Below are 8,944 nucleotides of genomic sequence, written 5' to 3'. Positions count from 1 at the left end.
ATATATATATATATATATATAATATTCAAAATGTACACATAAATTAACAAAGTACAATAATAAAATCCTAATACAAGCCTATTGTGGTGGTAGTGGCAGAGGATATATTTCGATAGCGTCCTAATCCTCAACTTCAGCCGTCAAAGTCTCGAGGATTCCGTACAAAAAAAAAAAATGGTCAAATAACAAAAAAAAAAACATAAAATAATAACAAAAAATTGGCATAATCTCCCCTAAAATTGTTATACCCCAAATCCAACCCAAACTCCAATCCTCACCCTATACTCAACCCCAAACCCCGCACAAACTCAAAACTAACTCCAAAAACACATATTAACGAAAAAAAATTTAAAATTTGGAGAGAATATACCTTTTGGCAAGATTGAGAGTGAGTGAGAATGAGAGGGAGAAATGAGTGTGAGAGAATTAGAGAAGAGAGAGAGAGAGAGAGAGAGAGAGAGAGAGAGAGAGATATATGAGAGAGTGAGTGAGAGTGAGAGATAGTGAAAAGAGAGATGAGAGAGTGAGTGAGAGTGAGAGATTAAGTGAGAGGAGTGAGTCTGAGAGAAAGGGTCAGATTTGGGAAGAGGGAAAGAGAGAGGAGAGGTAAGAGTAGAGAAAGACAATGAGAAAATGGTGGAGGAGTTATTTTGGTTTTAAAAACTGTGCCACTTTGTGCGACGAAATATTATATTGGTCGCGCAAAGTCTTTAAAAAAAAAATTTGAAATTCCCATTTTTTGTGCCCGCCCAAATTTTTAGAGTTTAGCGCAACAAATTTTCGATCGCGCAAAACTTTGCGTGACCTTTTGCGCAACCAAAAAATTCCTGCATCCCATTTTTGGTACCCGCCCAAATTTTTAGAGTTTTGCGCAACGAATTGTTGGTCACGCAAAGTTTTGAGAGACGAAAAATTGGTTCGTAGTGCAATATTTATAAAAATAATTGTTATGAATAAGAAAAAATAAAATAATTTTATTTTACGATTGAAAATAATAAAAAAAAACAAAGAAATAATTTAGTTTAACAATATAAAATATAAAAATAAGTAAATAAGGGTTAGGCGACGAAATATTGATATTCGTTGAGCAAAGTTTTGAAAAAATAATAAAAACTTATGAAAACAACTATATCTTAAAATTTATAATGTATAATTAAATAAAAAAATTAATTGGTTTGCTCGACGCATGTTTACATTATGACGTCGTGCTATTGGTTTTTGCACAACAACCCCATTGTTATATTTTTTTTAAAAAAATTATTATTATAAAGTTTACAGAAAATGTGACTTTACTCCCTTCAAATTCAATTTAATTTTTTTTTTTTTTACATAAAACCCACAATAATATATTTTTCTAACAAAAATCCAATCATAACTACAATAATAAATTTAAAGCTACTAATAAATATGTATATATACACACACACCATTTAACAATCCAACCGTCAAACTTGTTTGTATATACTTCGAGATTGTATACCCCAAAAATCACAAAAACAAACATTTAGAGATCTAATAACAAGACAAAACTTTTCGACGGTTATAAATGAAAATTCATGATTTAAGGGTTATTTTAACTCTGATTTTGATGATTTTTTACAACTACACTCCTTGACCCTATATGAATACAATGACTGAATTCGATCATCAATTTAAAAATTTTACACTAGTGGATACCACAAAATCTTATGTTATATTTAACGAAAGTATAAATAAACTCTTAATTGTTAGTTAATATATTATTTTGATGGCATACACATTCTACGAAACTAGTTTCAACGATCCAACCGTCAAACTTGTTTGTTTATACTTTGCGATCATATACGTCAAAAATCGGAAAAAAAAATAAACATTAAGAGATGAAGTACTGGGACAAAACATTTCGACGGTTATAAATGAAAAATCACGATTTAACGGTTATTTCAACTCTGATTTTGATGATTTTTTACAGCTACACTCCTTGACCCTATATGAATACAATGACTGAATTTGATCTTCAATTTAAAATATGTACACTAGTGGATACCACAAAATCTTATGTTATATTTAATGAAAGTATAAATAAACTCTTAATTGTTAGTGAATATATTATTTTGATGGCATACGCATTCTACGAAACTAGTTTCAACGATCCAACCGTCAAAATTGTTTGTTTGTACTTCGAGATCATATACGCCAAAAATCGGAAAAAATAAACATTCAGAGATCAAGTAATGGGACAAAATATTTCAACGGTTATAAATGAAAAATCAAGATTTAACGGTTATTTTGACTCCGATTTTGATGATTTTTTTATAGCTACACTCCTTGACCCTATATGAATACAATGACTGAATTTGATCTTCAATTTAAAATATTTACACTAGTGGATAACCCAAAATCTTATGTTATATTTAACGAAAGTATAAATAAACTCTTAATTGTTAGAGAATATATTGTTTTGATGGCATACGAATTCTACGAAACTAGTTTCAACGATCCAACCGTCAAACTTGTTTGTTTATACTTCGAGATCATATACGCCAAAAAATAAACATTTAGAGATCAAGTAATGGGACAAAACATTTCTACGGTTATAAATGAAAATTCACGATTTAACGGTTATTTTGACTCCGATTTTGATGATTTTTTTACAGCTACACTCCTTGACCCTATATGAATACAATGACTGAATTTGATCTTCAATTTAAAATATGTACACTAGTGGATACCACAAAATCTTATGTTATATTTAATAAAAGTATAAATAAAGTCTTAATTGTTAGTGAATATATTGTTTTGATGGCATACGCATTCTACGAAAGTAGTTTCAACGATCCAACCGTCAAACTTGTTTTTTTATACTTCGAGATCATATACGCCAAAAATCAGAAAAAATAAACATTCAGAGATCAAGTAATGGGACAAAACATTTCGACGGTTATAAACGAAAAATCACGATTTAACGGTTATTTCAATTTCGATTTTGATGATTTTTTACAGCTACACTCCTTGACCCTATATGAATACAATGAACTAATTCGATCGTCAATTTAAAATATATATTTTCTAACAAAAAACCAATCCGAACTACAATAATATATTTTTCTAACAAAAATCCGATCCGAACTAAAATAATAAATTTAAAGCTACTTAATAAATATATATACCGTTTAATTTCTTAAGTGTTATGCATACAAAATAAAAAAACAAAAATAAATTGGTTTAGGTGACGAAATATTTGGATTACGTCATGCAAGGATTTTTAAAAATAATTTTTTATTTTATTTATTTTTGTAAAGACTTTGTGCAACGAATACTAACTTGGTCGCTAAAGACTTTGTGCAATGAAGTTTAGTGTTTCATCGCGCAAAGTCATGCAAAGATTTTTAAAAATATTTTTTTTATTTTATTTATTTTTGTAAAGACTTTGTGTGACGAATATAACTTGGTCGCTAAATACTTTGTGCAACGAAGTTTAGTTTTTCGTCACGCAAAGTCATGCAAAAAATTTTAAAAATAATTTTATTTTATTTTATTTATTTTTGTAAAGACTTTGCGCGACGAATCACACTTGGTCGCTAAAGACTTTGTGCAACGAAGTTTAGTGTTTCGTCGCGCAAAGTCATGCAAAGATTTAAAAAATAATAATTTTTTTATTTTATTTATTTTTGTAAAGACTTTGCACGAAGAATCACACTTCGTCGCAAAAGACTTTGTGCAACGGAGTTTATTTTCGTCGGGCAAAATAACTTTGTTCCACAATGTGTGTTTCGTTGCGCAAAATTTAGTTGCGTAAGACTTTGAACGATGAAGTTTTGTCTTTCATCGCACAAAGTGACTTTGAGCGACGAATTCTGTTTCGTTGCGCAAAAGTTGGTCGCGCAAGGGTTTTTTTTTACTAGTACAGGGAAAACCTTTCGTCTCTGAAAATGAGGGAAAAAGAGAGGGAGGGAGAGAGGAGAGGGGAGAGGGGAGGAAGAACAGTGGCTTCCTCCCCCTCAAAGTGAAAACAACTGTAAAAGGGTTTTTTTGGGAGAGAGGGGGCTAGGGTTTGGTATTAAGAATTTTAAACTAGAGACTGGATTCTATTTTAATACACGTTCATGATATATCTTTGTCTAGAAGTGAAAGTATTGGATTTTCTTTTCATAACCTATTATTGATTTGGATATTATTTAAAATGTTGTTAAAACTAATTTTTTTCATTTAGTTATATCGGTTCACTTGGATCAATTTTGAGATTTCAGAGCCTCGTGCATAAAGGAAGATACTTCCCTCCTTACTATATAAGTAGGAGCTACATTCCTGTCAATGACAGTATGACATGTGTGCAAAAATTGTTCATTTTTTGTTTTTGATGAATTATTTTGTCAAACTGTGTTCCGCATGAAGAAGGAGCATCTCCTTAATTACATGTAAGGAAGCAAGCAATGAAAAAGACAGGAAGAAAAAAAAAAAAAAAAAAGAAGCTTTCATCCAAGAAAATATTCTTTCCCTTTTTGTTTACCTTAAAGGACCTGATAAATTGGTGCCCTTATGATGATTCGACCCTGTGTGGTTGATTCAGTGCTAGACCTACTTCATCCTATAAGTTAGAAGAGCATTGAATTGCTCTTGACAATTTATGATATGAGTCACGCAATTCCAATTAGTTCTAAGTCGGCACATCCAATAATATATTGCATGATTGCACCTCCATTCATCTTGTAGCACAATTCAAACTGTAGATTTATGGAATATTCCGTGTTACTTCCCTTTATGAAAGTTTTGAAATCAATATTAAATTTGAAAGTAATCTCCCAATTCCAAATCTAGAAAGGGTTGTTCAATTGATCAAAACTTTATTCTCATTTGATAGTACAACTGCATGTGAATGGACATAAGTTATAAATTGTTTTCCTTGAGTGCTTAATTCTTTCTTGACACATAGCTATGTTCGCAAGTTCCAAAGCAAGAATCCACACAAGCATTTGCTTTATCGCCATCTGAAACAAAAATAAATAAAAAAATGAAAAAGGAGTTATTTATAGATTGCGCAACAGAAATTTTGAGTCTAAAAACACACATAAAAGTTTGAAGAAAGAGAGAATTTACCAGGGTTTTCTGTTGTGATGATATTGGCACATAAAGAGTCATCACCACAACCAAGCTTGCAGAAGTGCTTGGGGTCTGTTTGGATGCCCAGAGAAGAATGTAAGCCAAAGCACTCTGGTGCATGCACCGCATTTTTAACTAATATAAAAGAAACCTCTGGAGCCATGTACCACATTTTTGTCTAATCATCTAATAGTTGATATTAGTCATTTGTTAAATATGACAGATGGATTTCCTACAAATGATTGCTAATGGATTAGGTTTAAAATTGAAATTAAGTTAAGTTAAATTCGTTTCGATAATTAAAGAAAGTAATTGTTACTGTATATATCTCCTTATCCTTGGAGTATGGAGGTTTAGGCATCAAATTTATTGTGGTATATATGACCAATAATAAGAACTTGCACGACATCTTAAGTATTTGGGCTTCTTAAATCTAGGTCCAAAACGATTATTGTCATTAGGCTAAGTCCTCGCCGTTTTGGTTCTAGATGCAGGGCCTTTAACTTTTATTACTTTTTTTGTTGTGTCGATTTTAACCTTTGAGGTAAATAAGAAAACACATTGAAAATCCAAATTTAATGCATTATTTCATCATAATTGAATTTCAGAATTTAAATTTTAAATTTTTTCCTTGTGAATATTTACATAATATATGGATAAAATACAATTTAATCAATAAAAGTAAGGGAGACTTTGGAAAAGGCCAAAGGAGAGAGAAATTTTTTAAAAGAAGCCAAAATGGACAAAATTGCCCTTATTTATTTTTGGATTTCCTAAGGAATCCTTTACATTTGCATGTCTTTGGTGTGAAAGTTGAGAGGTTTTTCTGTCATTTTCGAAAAAGCTTTGGCTTTTTCCAAAAGTGAAATTTTTTTTGTGGCTAAAACCTAAATTACCTTAAAAGTAAAGACCTACATATTATACTAATCGATGAGGCAAGCATCCACATGAAATTATGTACCTACGTATAAGGGAAACTCCCAAATATTGAAAACACAATATGTTTAATACTTATCAAGTTGATTCGTGGTGTTTAAGCATAGCAACAAATAAAAACTTGAGAAAAACAAGATAAACAAGAGAATTATTGATGACGTTTTTATGTACCTAATATATATATATATATAGAATGCTCTAATATACCTGGTTACTAGGTAAATATAAGATTATATACCTAATTACTAGGTAAATATGAGATTATTTACATAACTTACTAGGTAAATATAGGATTGTTATTTACATAACTAGGTAAATATAGGTAAATATAGGTAAATATGAGATTATTTACATAACTTACTAGGTAAATATGAGATTATCTACCTGACATATAGGTATTTTGTTATTTTCGGTATACCTTTTTTTTGGTTTCTTCAATTTACCTAATAAAGAGATCGTAAACAATAAGAAAGAAAGCCAACATTTTTTTGGGTTAAAAGAAAAAAGAAAAAAAGAAAAAAGACAACGTTAATATACAAAAGCATGGATGCAATTAATAGAATTCATAGATGCAATTAAAAGAAGAAAAAGAAAAAAAAAAAAGGCAACGTAATTAATATACCAAAATCATTATTGTCATAAGCACTTAATTTGTTAATTAATTATGGTCATAAACAATTCTTTCCTATAATTATCACATAAATTACAGTTACCTGATTCAAGATATAAGGGGCAACATTGGAACAAAAAATAATTTAAAATAAAAAGAAAAAGATTACATCAGAAAATATTTAAAAAGTAATATAATTCTATGTGGCACAAAAGTCAAAAAACTTATATCAAAGTCACCAACTTCAAAGATTAAAACCAACTTCTCAACGAGAATTTTAATCTATATCAACTTTTCTATTCTTTTAATTTATGCATTTTTTCCACAGTTCAATGGGAAATGGTGGCAGCCACTAAGTAGTTTGTTTGTCCAACAAATTTCAGGTCCAACATTAAGAGTGTTTGACCAACAAGGGCCGGCCAATATATCTTCACCATGGCCGGCCCAAAAGCTTCTTTCATAAACCACTAAAACGTGCAGTGAAGCTTTGTCTTTTTATTTTTTTATTTTTACTTTTTCTCTTTTTCCTTAGCTTGAGAATGGAAATCTTAGTGGCCTAGAGATGGAATTTGTAGGTTGAAATTTGAGCCGATAACTTGGTTCTTTTTGTGTTTTATTTTTATTTTTATTTTATTTTTTAGAACTAGGAGAAGAGAGTAGGTGTTTGTATCTCAAGTGCTTAAGAGTCATTATTTCTATGCCTGAAGTGCTGTGTTCGAATCTAGGGGTGGGCATAAAAACCGATAAATCGATCAAATTGACCGAACCAAATCCAACCAAACCGAAAAAGAGCATTTTTTGACTAAACCGAAAAAGTCAACCATGGACTTGAACCAAACCGAAGGTCCACAGTTCGGCTCTCGGGTCTAAATTTTTCAAAACTGGTGAACCTGAACCAAATCGGTCAATATTTAATTATATATGTATATTACACGTGGCATCGTTTGATTGGCCAAAAAAAAAGGGTTCATGTGAGACTGCTTGCAGTGTATCCTCACTAATTTTTTTTTCCTGTAACCCTCACTTCTCTCTCTCTCTCTCTCTCTCTCTCTCTCTCTCTCTCTCTCTCTCTTCTCTTCCCTTTTCGTTTCTTTTCTTCTATTTTTGACCTAAGACACTGCGGCGCCTCTCTCTCTCAACCTCAGATCTTCAATCGATTCATCTCTCCCGACCTCAGATCTTTCGGCGACAACATCGGCGTCGCTCCTTCATCGATCTCTCGAACTCTCGTCTGGCAGGTATCATTCCTTCTCTCTCTCTCTCTCTCTCTCTCTCTCTCTCTCTCTCTCTCGTCTAGCTGTCTGTCAACCTCATCCTCTCTCTCTCTCTCGAGTCGACCTAACCCTAACCTACATCACCCCTCTCTATTTCAAAAACGCACTGCACAAACCCGTTCATTTCTAATATTTGCACTCTTGAGGCAGCAGCCACAACAACCTCCCTTGCACCCTCATTCTCATCCACTCAACTCTACCGGTTGCCGAAGGTAAATTCTCTCTCTTCTGTACATTATGTTCCCATTATGGCTTTGTCATTTATACATATATCAAAATTGTTGGAATCCCACATCGGTGTGGTGAAAGAAAACAAATGGGTTTAAATAGAATTACCACACTCTAACTAATATCGAGGCCTTTTGTGGTAAAACCCCACACCTGACGGATTGGGCAGGTGGTAAAGTGGGGACAGTATCGATATTGTTAGAGTGGGACCCATCGGGCAGATCCAAAAACTTTAACATGGTATCGAGAGCCAAGTTCGATTGCTTGAGCTGGGCGTGAATCTATGAGTGAATCGGAGAAATTGGGTTTTGTTTGAGCTAAACTCGAGCTCATCTGAAGATCGCGATTTCTCAAATCCAATGTCTAATATGGCAGGATCGAGTACCTCTGAGCTGCGAACTCCAATTTTCAATGGAGAAAATTATGAGTTCTGGAGTATCAGAATGAAAACTATTCTGAAATCTCATGGTTTATGGGATTTAGTTGAAAATGGTCTCAATGTTTCAGATCTAAAGAAGGAGAAGGAGATTGAAGAGACGAAGGTTATTGAGAAGGAGATAGAAGAGACGAAGGCTACTGAGAAGTCCACGATGGCTGGAACGTTGATGAAGGATGCTCGTGCACTCGGGTTAATCCAAAGTGCTGTCTCAGATCAGCTATTCCCCAGAATTGTGAACGAAGAGACTTCCAAGGGAGCTTGGGACATTCTGAAGCTGGAATTCAGAGGAGATAAACAGGTACGAAATGTAAAATTGCAAGGATTGCGTAGAGAATTTGAATATACCCGCATGAATGATAGTGAATCTCTATCTGTATA

Source organism: Prunus avium, chromosome 6 (genome assembly GCF_965620075.1).
Source record: "Prunus avium chromosome 6, drPruAviu1.hap1.1, whole genome shotgun sequence".
NCBI lineage: Eukaryota > Viridiplantae > Streptophyta > Magnoliopsida > Rosales > Rosaceae > Prunus > Prunus avium.
This window is presented reverse-complemented; position numbering follows the sequence as displayed.